Below are 19,068 nucleotides of genomic sequence, written 5' to 3' on the forward strand. Positions count from 1 at the left end.
AAATAAATTACCCGCTACATAATATATGGGTTTGTTTTGAAAAATCACATCGATCTCTGAATCTTAAATCCTAGCCACGGATGTTAATTATACTGAATGAGAGGCTATTTTTTCCAATCCATTTTTAATGCATAATTCTTCTTAACAATGAAAAATGCATGATTTTTTTAGTAATGAAATTTGTTTATAGAGAGAGAATGTGCATATCTAGTTTTTTTAAGATTCCAAAATTTTCAAAAGAGTTAAAAATCAACAATTAAAAATGACTTAAATTTTTGGATAAGAACCTGAACTTCTGCTTAGTACATGCATACAATTTTTCCAGAAATCAACCTATACAGTGATGTAAATTTTAAATAAAATTTTCATATTTCAATTTTTCCAGAAATCAACCTATACAATGATGTAAATTTTAAATAAAATTTTCATATCCATTTTTAAGTCATAAATTCTACTTAGTAATGAAATTTGTTATCACAAAGAAAATATACATATCCAATTTTTAAAAATACTCCAATTTTTTTTAGATTTTTGAAAATCAACAATTAAAAAGAACTTAAAATTTCCTATAAAAATGTAAAATTTTTCTCTTAGTTTTCCAAAATTCAACATATATAAAATATTTGAATCGCTACTAGTGAAATCACTCAAACCACCCTTCTCCCATTCCCTATTCTCTTCATGCAAAACAATAGGCTCCATCGAAGGATAAGTAGTTTACCTTTTTGTCATAAGAGAAATGAATGCAAACTTAAAAACTAACTTGCTCTCTATGTCTAAACAAATGCAAAATTAAACAGGTCTTGGCTCATTGGTAAGCTAAGGGTGTCACATATCCCCACCTTGGTTCAAAGGCCATTTTAGTTGCTTAAGCAAGCCAGTTGATGGGAAGAACTGCAAGTCACGGGAAAATTTGAATGAAGAGATATATCTAGAGTAGTTGTAAAGCAAGAGCATCATCAAGAACATAAAGAGAGAGAAAAACCGAATAAAATTCAAAACATGAATAGAAGAAATGAACACAATAACCAAGAAAATTGTTATAGATCGATTACCTTATTTTCTATGTTTTTATGTAAGCATTTCAGACATGTACGCAACCTTTATGGCAATTTTGGTGAACTTTGGACTGAATCATAGCAGAGAGTACTTTCTAGAGTCTAGAGCATAGCCCAAAGCATCAAAGCCCTCCAAAAAACAATTATGTCTTCTTTTCCTTTAGGTACCATATCCTCTATTGGAGATAAAAAAAATTGTACCCACCGTCTTCATCCCCTACATCCACATTATCGGTTTCATTATGACAATAAGATGTATAGTCGAAGGGTATGGTTGTGACATTACCCTGTGGAGAAAAACTCATTCAATTTTTTATCTTTCATAGCAAAATAGATATGTCGAGTCCCAATATCCATGTAATGTCCATGTCGCTTAAAATCATGGGACAGTTGAAGGGAATTGACAACATTGAGTGGGCACTACATTGCACATACTTCCTAAAGAGAGTAATAGACAAAGAGACAAAAAAATGCACCTACTGTCTTCATTGCCTGCATCCACATCATGACTTTCATTGTGCCAATAAGAGGTAGAGTATTCAGGGTGCAAAAATAAGGGTATGGTTGCGATGTTAGCTTGTGAAGTAAATTTGGTTCAATTTCTTGTCTTTCATTTCCTTCATGTTAGCAATTGTCTGTACGTGTGTAGAAGAAAGGGTTGCAACATGTAATGTATTCTCTCGCTCGCATTCAACAAAGAAATCACTTGTTCCTGTCATGGAGAGATAATTCATGTTGGTTGAGTGAAAGTTCAAGGATATAAGGTGCAATGGAAATTCAAAGTTCACACACAACATAGAAAAAAAACTCAAAATTGTAATATGGTAATGAAGGGGAAAAGTTTCCTAAGACCTTTTTGGCATGGGTTGTTCCTGAATACACCATTTTATTAGTTACCTAAATTAGAAGAAATCGACATATGTCTACGTTACATTTGTATACGCTTTGGCTGACCCTAGAATCCATCCCAATTAAATTATGATTTCGCTTACTTGATACATAATGTATGGGCTTATTTTCAAAAACTATATCGATTTCTCAATCTTAAATCCTAGCCGCGAATATTAATTATACTAAACCACAGTAAAAAAATCCAAATCCATTTTTAATGCATAATACCTCTTATTAATGAAAAATGCATAAATTTTTCTCAGTAATGAAATTTGTCAACGAAAAGAGGATGTACATATCTAGTTTTTTTAAGATTCCAAAATTTTCAAAATATTTCAAAATCAACCATTAAAAATGACTTAAAATTTTGGATAAAAACTTGAACTTCTTCTTAGTATATGCATGCAAATTTTCCAAAAATCATCCTATACAATGATTTATATTCTAAACACAATTTTCATATCCATTTTAAAGTCATCAATTCTGCTTACTAATAACGACTCCAAAATTTCCAAAATATTTCAAAATCAACAATTAAAAAGAACTTAAAATTTCCAATAAAAATCTAAACTTCTTCTGGTACTTTTCCAAAATTCAATATATATATATATATATATAATATTTCAATCACTACAAGGGAATCACTCAAACAACCCTTCTCCCATGCCCTATTATCTTCATGGAAAAGCATAGGCTCCATTGGAATAGAAGTAGTTTACCATTCTGTCATAAGAAAAATGAATGCAAACTTGAAAACTAACTTGCTCTCTATGTCAAAAACAAATGCAACCTTAAACGGGTCTTGGTTCAACGGTAAGGTAGGGGTGTTACATAGCCCCACCTTGGTTCAAAGGCCATTTCACCTACTTAAGCAAGCTAGTTGATGGGAAGAACCACAAGTCATGGGAAAATCTAGATGAAGAGATAGATCCAAAGTAGTTGTAAATAAAGAGCATTATGAGGAAAAGAAAGAGAGAGAAAAATGAAATCAAAATAAGAACATGAACAGAAGCAACACAATAACAATAACCATGAAAATAGTTACAAATTGATTACCCTCTTTTCCAAGATTGTATGTGAACTTTTTCTAGATTGTATGTGAGAGTTTCAGAGATGTACCCAATCTGGATAGGAATTTAAATTTTTCTTGGAGATATTTACATGGGATGTTGAAAAACTTTTGATAAAAATGGTTACCCACCTGTGATTTCAATAAATCTAATAATATGACATGATCTAGAAGAAATTCAACAATTCCATACACTAATCATATTGTTGTGATGGGTGGGGAGGAAGGCCTTCAACGAAACCTTTAACTCTCTGTTAAAAATCATACATAGAACATTTGAATCACTAGCAGGGGAATCACTTAAACAACCCTCCCTTGCCCTATTCTCTTCATCGAAAATCATACGCTCCATAGGAGAAAGAGTAGTAATAAGATAAATTGAAACATATGTTCCCTCACTGCAAAATGGCCACCCATGTTACGATCAATATCAAACATGTGTATATCCCATTTTCCAGAGGGTTAAAGCTTGGAGGATCTATCAATGAAATACCTTATGTTGTAAGTTGGCTACCATATCGGCTAAACACTTCTTCACTGGGGGAAGGACAAGACTAAATCTATGAGCTTCTGATTGGAAAACTTGTATGGTTTCTTTCTTTTATTTTCTTCAATTGAAAAACTGCAACATGGATGAAATTGCGTCATCAATTTATAATTAGACTGTTGATAGGAGTTTAGAGCATATATAAAAAAAAATATGATGTGATGCATACTTTGTAGGAATTGGATAGTGTGGGAACAATTGAGCCAACATGTGATTCCGATATCCTTTATGGCGGTTCGATATATCACTCATATATCTTTGGCCACGGGTAGAAGGCATTTTATACACCAAAATGTGAACCTCTACTCCATCCCTTACATCCACATATGTGAGTTAAACTTTTATACGCGTTGGCTAATCCCTTACATCCACATATGTGAGTTAAACTTTTATACGCGTTGGCTAATCCTGAATCTATTGCAATTAAAATATTAATTCACTTGATACATAATGTACGGATTTATTTTGAAATATCGTATCCATTTATGAATCTTAAAAATGACTTAAAATCAACAATTAAATATGACTTAAAATTTTGGATAAAAACTTGAACTTCTTACTATATGCATGTAAATTTTCAAAAATAAACCTATTCAATGATGTAAATTCTAAACATAATTATCTCCATTCTTAAATCATAAATTCTACTTAATAATGATTTTTTTATCAGAAAGAAAATATACATATGTAGTTGCATCTAATCCTTGCCATTCAAGTCTAGGAGCATCCAATTCGCCGAGTGAAAAACCTTCTTCTTCACCACAGACTAACTCACACTACAAAATGCGGCAACTAACATACCATAACCAACCAAATCTCGCATATGACCCATTCTCTGGTCCGCTATTATCACCCAATTCTCTTCAAATTGCTTGTAGGTTGTACATCATTACAAACACTGATGCTTTCGCTTGTTTTGGAGCCATAAATAATAACAAACTCTAAAACCCCATTCAAAAAATGTGTGCAAATCAAACTATAAGAAAAAAGCAACTTACTTAAGAAACATTGCAGATTCTCAATGGCCTTCGGTGAAACCACTGTCCCTGGAGACAAAAACGTCTCGACACAGACCTCATAAAGCCTATGAATCGTGCTCCTCTTCTTCTTCTTCTTCTTATTATTATTATTATTAAAACCCTTAATCACGAAGGGTTTCCTGTTCCATTCAAACCCTTGTGTGGGTTCTAAATTTTCTATAGACTTCTTCGTGGCTATGGGCTTCACAAGGCCATTGTTCACTTGGAAATAGAGCTTGCCTTTGTTATTCTCCACAATTTGAGCTCTGGTCAGGGGATAGTGCTCCATAAGTTCACAAACAACTATTGTTATATGTTCTTATTCAACATCTCATCTCGTGGTGATCACAAAATAACTAATGCCCATTCCCTGGACAGTTATTTTTGCCCAATTTTCTTCAGATTGACTCATAGGCTTGGACACCATTACAAATTTCTTGCAAATAATGATAACTTTGAAACTTGATTCGATTCCAAACCACAAGCCTGCACATCATTACAAACGGTCTATTAATCATAATAACTTTGAAACCCGATTCGATTTGAGTCCAACTCATAGACCTAGACATCATTACAAACTACATGCAAATCACGATAACTTTGAAACACGATTTGAGTCCAGCATCTAAGGCTCGCCATTTGAGTCCACGAGTGCGCCATTTGAGTCCACGAGTGCACAACTTCTTGAGCTTCATCACCAACTAACTTGCACTACAAAGTGCAGCAACTAACATAACCCTAACCAACCAAAAGTCACATGTGACAATCGATAATATTTCAATTGTCTAACACAAAATTGACAATTACAAATGGTGAAAAGTGACAACTAAAAAAATTCTTCGAAAAAAACACCTTACCACATAATTAATTTTTAGAATCTTTTAATTAATTAAATGATTATATTAAAATATTTTTTATTTTTAATACAAAGAAAATATCTATTTTTTCTTATTCAAATTAAAATTAATATATAATATTAAATAAATATTAAATAAAAAAGCATTTCAATGTCACTTATAAACTTGGAAAATGATATATCCATTTAGGAATTTAATGCTAGCAATTAATTCACAACCATCCATTTCATGGGTGTGACACAACTATCTACCATAGCAATTAATTCACAACCATTTTATTACTGGGACACAACTACCTACACAATACACCACGACGACGAAAACCAACCTATATCCCTAAATATGTCATATCATTAAATATGGACTTAAAAATGGCATCCTATAAGTCCCAACATTTAATAAACTCATTATAAAATAAAATGAAATTACATTAAAAATATGCTTTTCGTTTTCATCCGACATGATTAAATTTTCTTTTTCTTAGGTATATTTTCAGTGTATCTCTCTAAAACGCTATTAAAAGTATAAATATCACTAACTTTATTCAATGTGATATTGTAACCCATGTCTTTAAAAAGCTGACGTTTAAATCTTTATGTTTCTTCCATAGATGCATGGAAAATTATATTTAAATTATTTATTTTTCTGTTTCCAATAAAATACTGAATACAAATGTAATATTGTGGCTTTCCGTCTCTGAGGAGTAGCGTATACAGTGTCTCGGGTTCATGGGAGCCGGGATGCCGATTAAATCCAATTGCTCCATTGGTTGGAATATTTAAAACATTATGCAGGTAATTCAATGGCTTGCCTCGAATTCATGTCCAATTTGTATTTCTGAATTAATGTTTAAATATAATTTGTATCATTTTATAGCGTAATGTAGAAGACGAATAACCCATGCAAAAAGTATGAGTCATTTTCCAAAATAAACCACTAAAAAGGTTTAATCATGAACAGGCGATTGTTTGTTTAGTGAGGTTGAATTTTTTATTATGATGATTAATGTTCACCTCTTTTTTTTTTGGGGTCTATTCTTTGGCAAGTGTTTCTATTTATTATTTTTCTGTTTTTTTTTTTTTTATCTTTTCTAATTTTTTATAATTGATAGAATATATGATTGAGAGATAAGTCAGCTTAGAAGAATTATTTGGTACCATTATGTTGATATTCCTAAATCACTGCATCAATATTGGGAGAAACCACCTAGTCGGGACCTTAGAACAAATCATTTTTCGTTTGGGATGATGGTTGTGACTGGAATTTATTTGGTACCACCATGTTGATACTCCTGAATCACTGCATCAACATTGAGAGAATGACCTTGTCGAGACCTTAGAACAGATCATTTTCCGTTTGGGATGATGGTTGTGACTGGAGTTATGGGACCCTTTTCCCTTTATTGAAGTTATATGAAATGGTTTGAATAAAAGTTTAATGTTCTAATATAAATAAACTAAATAAATATTAATAAACTTATTATCTATCACGGAAATGCTATTGATATATGTCATTATGAAAATTTCATAACTGATATGATAATGTCGATTACATTGTAACTATGAAGTTAACGCAAAGAAAGATAACTAATTTAATTCAATAGTTAATTAAATTATTTTATTAATTTGTCACATATATTGAGATCTCATTGTTCATACATACAATTTATAATTTCAATCAAACATATCAATAGTGGCAATGAACAATTATTTCAGCACATATATTATGAGCAGAAATTAGAGGTTCATTCTATTCTAAGAAAAGTAATAACAAAGGATAATAGTACATGATATATCATTGATTTGCTCATGGTAGAAATGGAAATGGTTCAACTTTATAATAAGAAAAACATAAGTTACAATAGTGGAACTTAAGCTTTCTTTTTCAAAAATTCAGAACCCCTTCTCATGTCTCATAAAGGGGATTGGCAGTTTCGTGATAAAATAAAAAGATAGAAAATGCAATAACAACTTTAGGTGGTTTCAACAAACGTAACCAAAATTAAGTAAAAAAGGACAAATTAAAATTTGTTTCAACAAATCACCTAAGCTTGGGAGGAAGGTTGTCCTCTTATTCGTTATTGCAGCTCATAAATATCAATCATATTCTTTGACTTGAGCGGAAACATAATTTGTATTTACATTTTTCTAATGAAGATTGCATCCCTCAACACTGGCAACATTTGTGTGGTGGTATTTGATAAACATCAGAGGATCAACCACTAACTGTGTGGTTTGACAAAAAATTGCCAATGACTCTCAAAGTTGGTTTTGCTCAAATGATCGATAATCTCGGCTAATTTCTTGGTGTATTCTTGCCACATTCTAGTAAGAAGTTTTATATCAGGTAATGCTCCTTCGAGACAAATTGATATGAGATTGGCCTCAAACAAATTATCGCTAAGTGCATCAATAATATTGTTGGAAATATCCATTTCATGAAATACTACTTCCTCTTGCTTGATGAGAAATTTACATTCTCTAAAAACAATCTCTTTGTGTGATTCTTCAATTTTGGGAAGATTGGCCAATCTTCCATCTATGCTTTCTTGGCATGTCAAGGAACCAACAATTTTCTCCTCTATGTCCTCAAAGTAATTGTTCACATTTGATATCTAGTCTACTAGGGAACTGGGTGTCCTGCACTGATCATGAATATTTTCCAATTTCTGGAAAAACACAATTTGTTGTTTAACAACAAGAGTGTTCAACTCTTTTGTCTCCTTCTTAAACTCAGTTAGTTTTGGGTTGAAACTTAGATTTTCAATCCTTTTCTGTAGCTCTCGAATTTGAGAGTCTCGGGCCTGTAAATCAACATCATGATGGACTCTGAGAGAATTAAACCTGTTCTGAAGCTGAGTGACTTGCATCTGCCAATGTTCTATGGACTTTTGTTTCTCAGTTTCAATGCTTTGTTCTAATAGAAAAAATCTTTCTTCTTTCTCCTCTAACAACTACTAAACCTTGATTCCTTTTTCTATAGTGGTTGAAGCATAGGCACCTGTAAAAGTGTAAATTGGGTAATCCTACCTAGTTCCTTTGTAGGGGTTGTTAAAGAGCATTTCCACAACACCTCAAAAGATGGATTTCCAAGAAGTAGAGCTTGGGATTGGTCATGTTTTGTTTTGTTTCTCTCCCTTTTGACCATAGCCTTATGCTAAGGGCTATAAAAGATGTCCAGTGGAGGAATTTCCTTGGTTCTTAACACAAGCTAGGAAGAAGGAAAAACTGGTATAATTTCAACATCTTTATCCTCCAAAGGCTTCTTAGGAACCTTAGTTGTTAACGGAGTCTATTCAAGGCTCTTGGAAGTGTTTTGAACCTTCACTTGTGGAGTATTCTTAGCAACTTGAGGTTCATCACCCTTACAATTAAGAGCTTGAATATATTGTTCCCATAAGTCTTCTAGCTTAGCTTCAGACACAAAACCCTGTTCTTAAGAACAACAAGAGGAAATTATTTCTTTGGACTAAGAAGCACAAACAGATTGTGTGGAACCAACAATTACAACATCATTAGGAACAATCCTCTCTTGCGAAATCCACAATGAATCCATAGGAAGCTTTGTCAGCTTAGAGACCCAGTACTAAGTGAACTGAATTGTTTCCTATGGATTTAATTGTTGTTCTTCTTGTTTTATAGCCATTGAATAAGTAGAAGCTCTCTCAAACAAATCATCAAACTTATTTGCCTCATGGGAAAATTTCCTTCTGATTGATGCAGTTGTAATTCTTTTGACAATTTGATGAGGATCATATTCTCTGTTGGGTATAGTAGGGAAACTAAGATCGTCAATGGTGTTTATTTTGATCAATGAATGCTTATATTTATCCAAGGCATATATACCAAACTAGGAAGGAAAAATAGGCCAAATATTTTTATTAGGTTTCTTTAAAACTTCAGAAATTCCATTTTCCACGGTCTGATAGGCTATCTCTCTAGTAAGAAGTTTATCAGGAATGCACAGGGATAACACATGTGGGTTGGCTAGACTCCCATAAGCTCTAACATAGGTGAAAAATTCATCGGCGAATCAATTTCCTACTCAAAGCAGGTGAATTTGAGGTTCTAGAGATACCTGTGGAGCCCTTTTATCAAAAATAATATGGTAGATTGGTAACATGACTCCATGACATATTTTATAGAAATGTGGTAGGTATTTGGAATCCTAAAGAATATCATGGTAGATATGAATATGGGTTGGGTATTCCAGAGTCCACTTCCAACCCATAGATTAAAAATCCATGGAAAAGCACAAGGCATATGTGATATAAGCAACATGTAGAAGTGGGGAATTGTGTTCTCAGGAACATTGCATTTGCTTCTAAGAGAGAGGATATGGGCGGTTAGCTTATCTGAGAGTATGTTAGCCCAATGAAAAATAAATCCCTTTGAAATCCCATCTTTATGTGGTACCCAATGGTCAATAATTTTTTGTGTATTTGGATGTGCATAAAGCCTACACATCATAACAGCTACTTGAGAACAAGGACCAACAAGGGCAGTTATAGCATACTTACCACTTTCCCTCACTTGTGTTTTTTTGGATCCCTTCTCCATCCTTTAATCGACTCTAATGCATGCTCATGTTCTTTCATAAATGCCTCAATGTATTTCTTGTCATATTTGCATTGTGCCTCTGGTATATGGTACATCCTCTACAAATCCTCACTAGAAAAAGATCTAATGATTGTTTTCCTATCTGTAACAATTATCTTGTAAGAAATACTCAAATTATATATAGCCCACAAAATCATACCAATATAGGGGAAAATTTTAGGTCTCGCTACAATCCTGTGCAAGAAGGAATTTTCCACATCATTATAGGTTGTGTTTGAGATTGGAGTAGGATCATCAACAGTCGATATCCTTTAGTTAAAACTTGGTCCTTCATCTTCAAAGAGTTATTATATCGATTCCCACGAGGATTGTCCAAAGTATTTAGAGGAAAATGTATCCGAGAAGAGCCATGACATAGTGGTATTGTCTTCAATTCTTTCATACGAAGGAGTAATGGATTGTTGTTGCACTGCAGTTTTCTTCTTGCCCTTCCCTTCTTTCAATATTTCTTCATTGTCACAATGATTGGAACTGGCCTGAAGTAGAAAAAATAGGGATGAGTGAAAAACTTTTACTGACGGAATTAGTGCAAATAATGAGACTTTACAATAACAATCTCTTCTTTAAATAAAATCTATAAAATCGAAGTGAAATGAATGAAAGTGTTTATGATTTTGAAAAAAATAATTTCTCCACTTTCAATCATTAAGTACGCGAGCGTGAAATAATGTGGGTTTTCCAAATCAACATATTGGAGGATTAATATCGAGGAAGTATATCGCAGGACTACATTGAATAATTATGATAATTTGAATTTCCGATATGTAAGGATTCTGATATATTAATGATCATGATATATATCAAACAAAAGGCTCCGATGAGAAGAAGCGTGAATCATATTGGGGAAGTTAAATTGGAGGTTTAATATTAGGAGTTTCATATCAGAGGATTTAATAGAAGACGCTTGATTAAAGAATTCCAATAAAGATATTTAATGAAAGTATCAAAGGTATCGGAAGTGAGAGGTATCATAAGTGAGGTATATCAGAGGTGTGGGATATTAGAGGTGTCACATGATAAAACTTACAATAACAAATGCGACGATATAATAAATGGCAGATGTGGGGCTAGTGTATAATTATCGTATTAATTTATTTGAAGGCACACAAATTTTGTAATAAACCTTGGTAAAAAAACCTTTAATGTGGTTCTATTAATAAATCTAACATCAAGGATGAGTTTTAAGGTAAAATTCTTTGAAAGGACATTATAATATAATATAACTCCCATAAAAGTTTTTTGATATGACTTTAACTTCGTGAGTGGGGCCTATTGAGGTTTATTTTTATCATAATTTTTTAAAGGTTGACCTATGATATATGGGTTCTGATAAAGGAAATCCTTCAAACCTATCAAATTTTATAACTAATTCAAAAATGTCGCAACTTTTATTGAAATTTGAAGAATTTTATTAAAAACAAGGAAGGGCTCCTATTATTTATTAATAACTAAGTAAAAATAAATGGGGGTTGTTGAATACTATAGCAATTGGCGATGTACTGGGCGATACAATTATCTATGTAACAACTAAAGAAAAATTCTTAGAAATATCTGAATGCTTGAAATTTAGATTGTTGAAGATCACTTTGCATAAAACAAAACTCAATTTTTAAAACTTAAAAACTTGTTATTTATAAGAACCTTCATTATCTTTGTCAATCATTTATCATTTGTAAAGAAAAAAGAGAGAACTATATAAGTTTAGCGTTAATATAGACTTGTTTGTCACTCGTAGAGCCACTTCTTCAAGGAGGTATCCATAACCTTTACAGGGTTACCATTTAACCGATAATATCAGTATCCCATCCACTATAGTAGTATTTTAGAGGCACTGATCTTCATTTTGAAATTTTCTTTTAGCCGCTTGAAAGGCATTGTCCTGGTTTGGTTTCCATATATTGATAATGTCATTCACAGGTTATACTGATATTAAATAAGTTGGTTCGTGATGAGACCTATTTTCCTATAGTTATGTAACTATAAGCCATTATTTTGGTTGGGTGACCAGTCATGATAACATCAACATCATTAGTTCCCCATGATCATGCTAAGTTGGCTCATAATGAGATGCCTTGTCTTTCAAGTTTAAATATTTTTGAATTACACACTAAAAATGTAGAATCAGTGGATGGGGAGGTAAAATTACTCCTTAAGAGTTGTGGATTACCATTAAAGTCATAAGGTGCTAAAACCTCAATATTGTCTTTATTTTCCTAAAAGAAACTGCACATGAAAAACCATAGGATAACTTGATCTTTTAATGTTTCAAGTCATGAAATATTCACAAACTAATGGAGATAAATATTTGGGATATTATAATGGATGCAATACTAAAATTCAACACTATAATTAATTTCTAAATTTTTTTCCTTTAATTAATAAAACTCCATGGTAATGATGAGGAAACCCAATATGAATTGAAAAGAGTATTACTCAACCTAAATAACCTAAAAAAACATTGATATGTACATATCATTATTTACATATTTACAGTAGAACATGCATTCTCAAGATAAATACTTCTTTGAAACTAGCCCATTTATGGGAAGAGAATCTCTCCTACCTTGTAAATTTGGGAGGATAAAAGTTGATGGACCTAGTTTTTCAATGATCTAAAATGGGTTGACCCAAAGTTTTTTGATTTTTTGTTTTTTCATTTATCTTCATGGGACTTATCCCATTTCAAAACTAAGTCATTAATTTCAAAAATTGTATTTCTTATTGAACTTGCATCAAACCAAAACTTGACCATTTGCTAATGTTGAGTATGAGTTTGTTTAGCTTTGTTTCTTCCTTATTCTAACTTTAGAATTTGAGCCATTCTTAATTGTAAAGAAGAGCAAGGTTGTTCCTCAACTGATTGCATTAGGGATAATGGAGGAAAAGCTAAATTAGGAGGTAAGACAACCTTTTTTCCATATACTAAGTGGTATGGAGAAGTGCCTAAAGAAGCTTTATGAGTAATTCTCTTAGCCCATAGAGAAAAAATTAGAGCTTTATGCAAGTTCTTTTTCTTTTCATCAACACTTCGCTTAATAATTCTTATGAGGTTTTTATTCATGGATTCAGCCAATCCATTTCCTTGAGGATAGTAATTTACGGAATATTTGACTTTAAAGGCTCGCTTGAGTGAAAATTCAGTAATAGAATTTCCAGAAAAATATGATGCATTGTTGAACATGAGGGCACAAGGAAGGCCAAACCTTATAGTTATATGTGGATCGATAAAATCGATAACAATTTCATAATTGACCACCTTCAGGGGTATTGCTTCCACGCACTAGGTGAAATAATCTGTAGCAGTTAAACTATAGTTATGCTATTTAGAAGAGTGTAGAACGATCTCACTTATGATATCCAATCCCCTTTTCTCAAAAGGCTTCTTAATATTAACTGGCTTCAAAGGAAAGACTCATTTCTTTTCTTTCACTGAAGTAGTTTGGAATACTTTGCATTTTCTTACATAAGCATGTGTATCTTTGAATAGATAAGGCCAATAGTAACGAGCATGAAGGATTTGTTGAGCAGTAGTATCCCATTATAGTGTCCATCGTGTAGTTCCTACAACACATTTTCTACTTCAGGCTTCTCTAAACATCTTAGTAATACATAGTCATAATTTCTTGTAAACAAGACATTATTAACAAGTTGATAAGGTTTGGCTTTATGTCTCAAAGCTCTTTTTCTCTTGGAATCAATTTCTATCGGAGAATAGCCCTTTAAAAAAAAAAAAAAAATCATCATACTGAGATCCAGTGTCAATATGACATACATATGAAACTTGAACGTTATTACTTTAATCTTATTCAGCTGAACTATCAAAAGCTCAAGTTATTAACCTACAAAAACCTTGAACTCTGACTATTTTAGCTAGCTTTAGCTCTAGTTCATATTCTTGCAAGGTTGTAACTCAATTAGCTATTTTTTCTCTTAACTATTTATTAATAAGAAATTCTCTATCAAATTATTAACGGTGTTGGACCAACCAACATGTTAGGGGATCTTCCCGGTAAGAAGTCCCAACTAGACCTCAGACTGTTTGGTGTAGGTGTCCCAGCAGTGGGTCGTACAATATCGCCTTGATCGCGGTTTCACACATAGGCAAGTAAGATGTTTTTTTCGGTATCAAGGGTGTGACATGTGCAGTGAGCCAAGGAAGGTGCATGAACAATTCTAACACATGGAAAGTGAGGTGAGTGTGCCCCTTGGAAACCTATTGAAGCACGCGACTTGGAAGGGAACACATGAGCGAAGATGCATCACAAACTAGACAGCAAGTAAGCCAACAATCGAAAGTGATGGTTAAACCAACAACATAGCTCAGTAAGATTCATACATACATATATAGAAAGAGTCCATACATGCATGCGTAAGAAAACATATACATATATCATTAGAGTAACCAAGATAGATGAAATAAAATAACAACATATGCATGAAACGTGTTGGATTTGTTATACTAAAAGTGAAAGTTCCAATTATACAATAAAACCATGACCAACCTCTAGTCCCAGTAGAGGAACATTACAGTCACTGTCACCTGCTCCTCCAAAGAGATGTACGAGATCTGCACTATGGAGAAGCCAAGGCTCGTTACAATACTCTCCAAGATTTCTCTAATATACTCCTATCAGAATCTCGGCTGACCAAAATCCCTTACAATGAGTCATGAGGTTCTATAAATAGAAAAGGGTGGGGTGACCCTTGACATTCCCCTTTGTGACTGTTCGCCTACCCTCATGACTCTTCACCTACTACATGACTATTACATTTAACTATCGACACTTGGACTTTCACTTTACAGGATGTTACATACAATATGCACTTGTACCCATGTGAGACAAAATAGGATTGAGCAAGCCATGCAAGCTATCACTAAGACTTGGATAGTTGTGGGAAGACCAACTCTTCAACATCTTCACGATGATCAACAATGGCGAAATGAGGCCAAGCTTGGTCTTCCATGATGGTGTCCACACACTCAATGTTGACATCTTGTTGTCAGTGAACTCTTGCCTCCATTGCATCTTGGTACACTAATATGGCTCCTTTGTCCAACTCATCAGATAAAATGCACATCATCATCTTGAGTGTAGCTGGACTAGCAACATAATGATGCGTAATGTCTGTTTTGATTTCAAAGTGTGTATTGGTGACCATGTGCATCAACTTGTTGAATTACATGTTCAGCTCCAGTCAGACTTGCTTCTTTTCTTCACGTCGGTGAGCGTGTCAATGGGTGTGATCGCATCCGTGCACATAATGACATCCATACTAATGTACACCCTTGCATGTGATCGACAACACTTATCACCCTATCTACTTCGTGCCAACTGTTGGGCTGGGTCTATAACCAGTATGGGTGTAGTTTCATTAGTTTGTGCATGTTGCGCCTCCTACTATACCTATTCTTGCTACAACTCCTTCTCTCATCTGTGCAGCTACTGTTCTTCCTTGAGTTGCCACTTCATCACCTGCAAATCCTTCTCTACTTCTCTCCTTACCTTGACGTGATCCTCTTGTCGTGTCGTCACCTCATAGCCTCAGTCTCCAAAGATGCTTTCATCACAAGTGTATCTGCTTGAACTTGCAACTTTTCTCCGCCTATGCGTTGTCAACAACCTTCCTCTTGCATTTGTCGCATGTAGGTCTGCTACTTCTGATGGTGCTGCTTGTTGTGATGTCATTGCCATTTCATCTTGATACCCTTGTCTATGAACAACTTGATGTCTTCGTAGATAGGCAAGCTCATAGACACTTGATCGACTACATCCCCAGTTGCGCTCTCAATGGTATCTTTGAATCTACTCTTGTAGAAGCCATTGTATATGTGATTTTGAGAGGCAGACAAACACCTATGATACGTGGAGACATAGAAACACTGATGGAAATAAATTGGTCAGTTGAAAACCAAAACAAGCTTGAGGACTGACTTGCAACATACCCGTGTGTCTGATTGTGAAGATTGCACAATTTTCATCGGGAGCCTGGGAGACTGACTGCAAAAATTCTGCAAGGCATAGTCCGAGCTATTAGGAGGCTGAATGACTGCTAGAACTATGCAATGCATAGTTTAGCCTAGCCTACTGAGGACTGAAACTGCACAATTCGCAATTTCAGTTAGCAGTGACATGAAAACCAAAAAATTGCATTGTGCGATTTCTGGGGCCATAAAGGCATAGCGTCTGAGAATTGCATAATGCAAGCCTGGAGGTTAGTGTTGGGCAAGACTTGCACAATTTCTAGAGGGAAGGTAGAGCCTTCACTTCCAGAAATGCGCAATGGTACCCGGGCAAGGTAATGTCCAGGCTAAGGCAGCCCAGACCCACCAATGAACGACTAAAAACATGAGAAGTCTGAATGCATGGTGAAACTGATTGTAAATAAGAGTGAATGATCATGCATGCAAACAACAAGTGCATGATTCAGAAAATGGGAAAACATGCATGTGTGTGAAACGGGTCGCCGCAATGGCAACCATTGATGCAAAAACAATGTCATGCATGTGACAGTAGTGAGATGTGAATGAAAATTGAAATGGTGCTTCTAAAAGCTAACATTTATTAAAATGATAGAAAGTGCTCATTGAAATGAATCTGAAAATGCTTACACAAAGCGAAACAAAAAAGCGACAGAAACACAATGCAAGAAATGAAAAGCAGACTTACCCTGAAATATCTAAGTTGAAAATGTCAAAGACTCCTTGATGTAATGTGGGATGTCAGAGCTGCAAGGTCAATGTGAGGAATGAGATCTACATCATGTATTTCATGAGTTTTGATAATATCGAGGCTATGATGTGCATGCCATAAGTCTAGGAAAAAGCAACACTTGGTGAGTGGTTTCTAAGATGAGCTTTCCATGTAACCTCTAGCTACTAAAAATAGATCCTTAGTTCTAGGGATGGATTTTGCATGTTTCCTTTTGGTATTTTGTGAAGATAATCCCTTGCATGGAAATAATTTTTTCTTGGTCCCAAAGGGAACTGGTCAACCTGAAGGCACATGCAAAATCTTGCCTGACTGAGAGAGGGATTTGCGCAATTCTTTAGAGGAATTGGGTTGGTTATCCTAGAGGGACTGTGAAATTTCTAGGGTCAGTAAGTGAATACTTCCCAAAATTGTGCAATTTTTCGGTTGAGCTGCAATGCCGGGTCGGATTGGTAGTTTTCCCAAGGAAGCTTGTCTGATTATTCTGTGCAATTTTGGAGCTCAGCAGGTTGTCCAATAGATTTGTGTAATTTCTAGGCTGAATAGAGATGGTTTTCTGTCAGGCATTGCACAATTTATGGGCTGATCAGGTCACTGCCTCCCAGAATTGCACAATTTTTGGGTTGATGCCCAATGCCAGGTCAAATTGCGCAGTTTTTTGAAGGAGGACTGCCTGACTGTTCTGTGCAATTTTGGAGCCCTGGAGGTTGCCCTGCCTTTTTTTTCAATTTCTACAGGGAAGGTTGGTTCCCCTCCATAATTTCGTAATTTTCTGGGGGAGCGTCTCAGCCAACAAAGAGTCTATGTCCAGAATGCTGACCTACGGAAGGGAGACAAACAAGCTGACATGCACAGGCGAGTAGGCCACTGAAACCCAACTGAAACCTATGTACTTGGTAGTGTAAGACATGCTTCTAAGGATAGCTAGTAGGGAGGCTCCAAAACAAAGATAAGGAAAAATTTTGGAGGGTGGTTATAGCCGCTACAACACCTGGCGACACACTGGTAAAACTCCAGCTCTCTGAATGGACCTTGTTTGTGAAAGAAAGTCTAAAACCTGTGGAAGTATTGTTCAATTCTCAGATCGTCTTAGCTTCCACACTTTCTTGACTGTAAGATGTAGCATCCACCATGCTCTTGGTTGGTCAACACACATTCCAAGCCAACACAAATCTTTCAATTGGGATGAGGGGTATATAGGTGCATAAGCCATATGATAGTCAAAGTATAAGTTTTCATCTCTAGTGTTGCTCCACTGCCAACAGGCCTGGGAGGTACGCCGACAGAGTCATGCAGGAATACAAGCATCAATCCACTGCTAGTGACCCTGGTCAGTACCCTAGCAGAGTTACTTGTATCACCTCTCTGCACAGGAAGTCTTTCTCATCTTTCACCTTATTCATTTTCATTTTTTTTTATTTTTCACATTTTCATTTTCAAAGCTATGCATAGAACTTATCCATTTCAGAGGCAGAAGAGGGATCTCGACTTATTGAGAGCAGAAGAGGTTGTTCCTTTAGAGAAGTAGTTTTTATATACCTCTAACGTGCTTGTTAAGGTTTTCCCCCTCAGCTTACTCTACCTGACTGAGCTAACAAGGATTAACCCAAAACAACCGGCTTGAGTAGGTGATACTAGTTATCACGTAAGCATTGTGTTTTCACCAAGGCTCACTTCAATCAGAACATATTTTCCTTTGATGTATAACAAACTCAAGACAACAAGTTCTTCATACAGAGGCAAGACAATAGATAACCAAGTATTGATAACTACACAAGTCCTCTTGTACTTTACCAAGCTTGTTTCAAGAGTTGCATATGGTCTCATGTGAAACTTACCTACGAACGTAAACAAGGAAACAAAGAACAAAACAAAGCAAAATTAGAAGTAAATGTGTAAGAAAAACAAGTAAGCAAACAAGCAGGCAAGCAAACAAACATGCAAAGTAAGAAGAAAACATGCATGCAAGGAGAAAAACCAAAAGAAAACATTACTCCTACTCCTAAGCTAACGGTGGATGAGTCTGCTTATGTAAAGTGATACTTCCAATGCAACCACTAGTGCATTGGTCAAAACATGTTGGTGAAGGCATGGTTTGCAAATAACATGGTAATGTGAACTAGCAAACATGAAAGATATAGCCGTGAAGCCAAAAACACTCCAGGTTTAAGTGTGTCCATAGAAAAGAAGTGAGTGAAAGTGCATGACATGGCATATGTGGACTTGCCATTGTGTTTTGCTATATTGCATGCAGATGTTAAGCATACACATTCTCTTTACTGTGACATGCAATAAAAT

The sequence above is a fragment of the Pinus tabuliformis genome, chromosome X (genome assembly GCF_031772625.1).
Source record: "Pinus tabuliformis cultivar Carrire ecotype Pingquan chromosome X, CPIR1, whole genome shotgun sequence".
Classification (NCBI taxonomy): Eukaryota; Viridiplantae; Streptophyta; class Pinopsida; order Pinales; family Pinaceae; genus Pinus; species Pinus tabuliformis.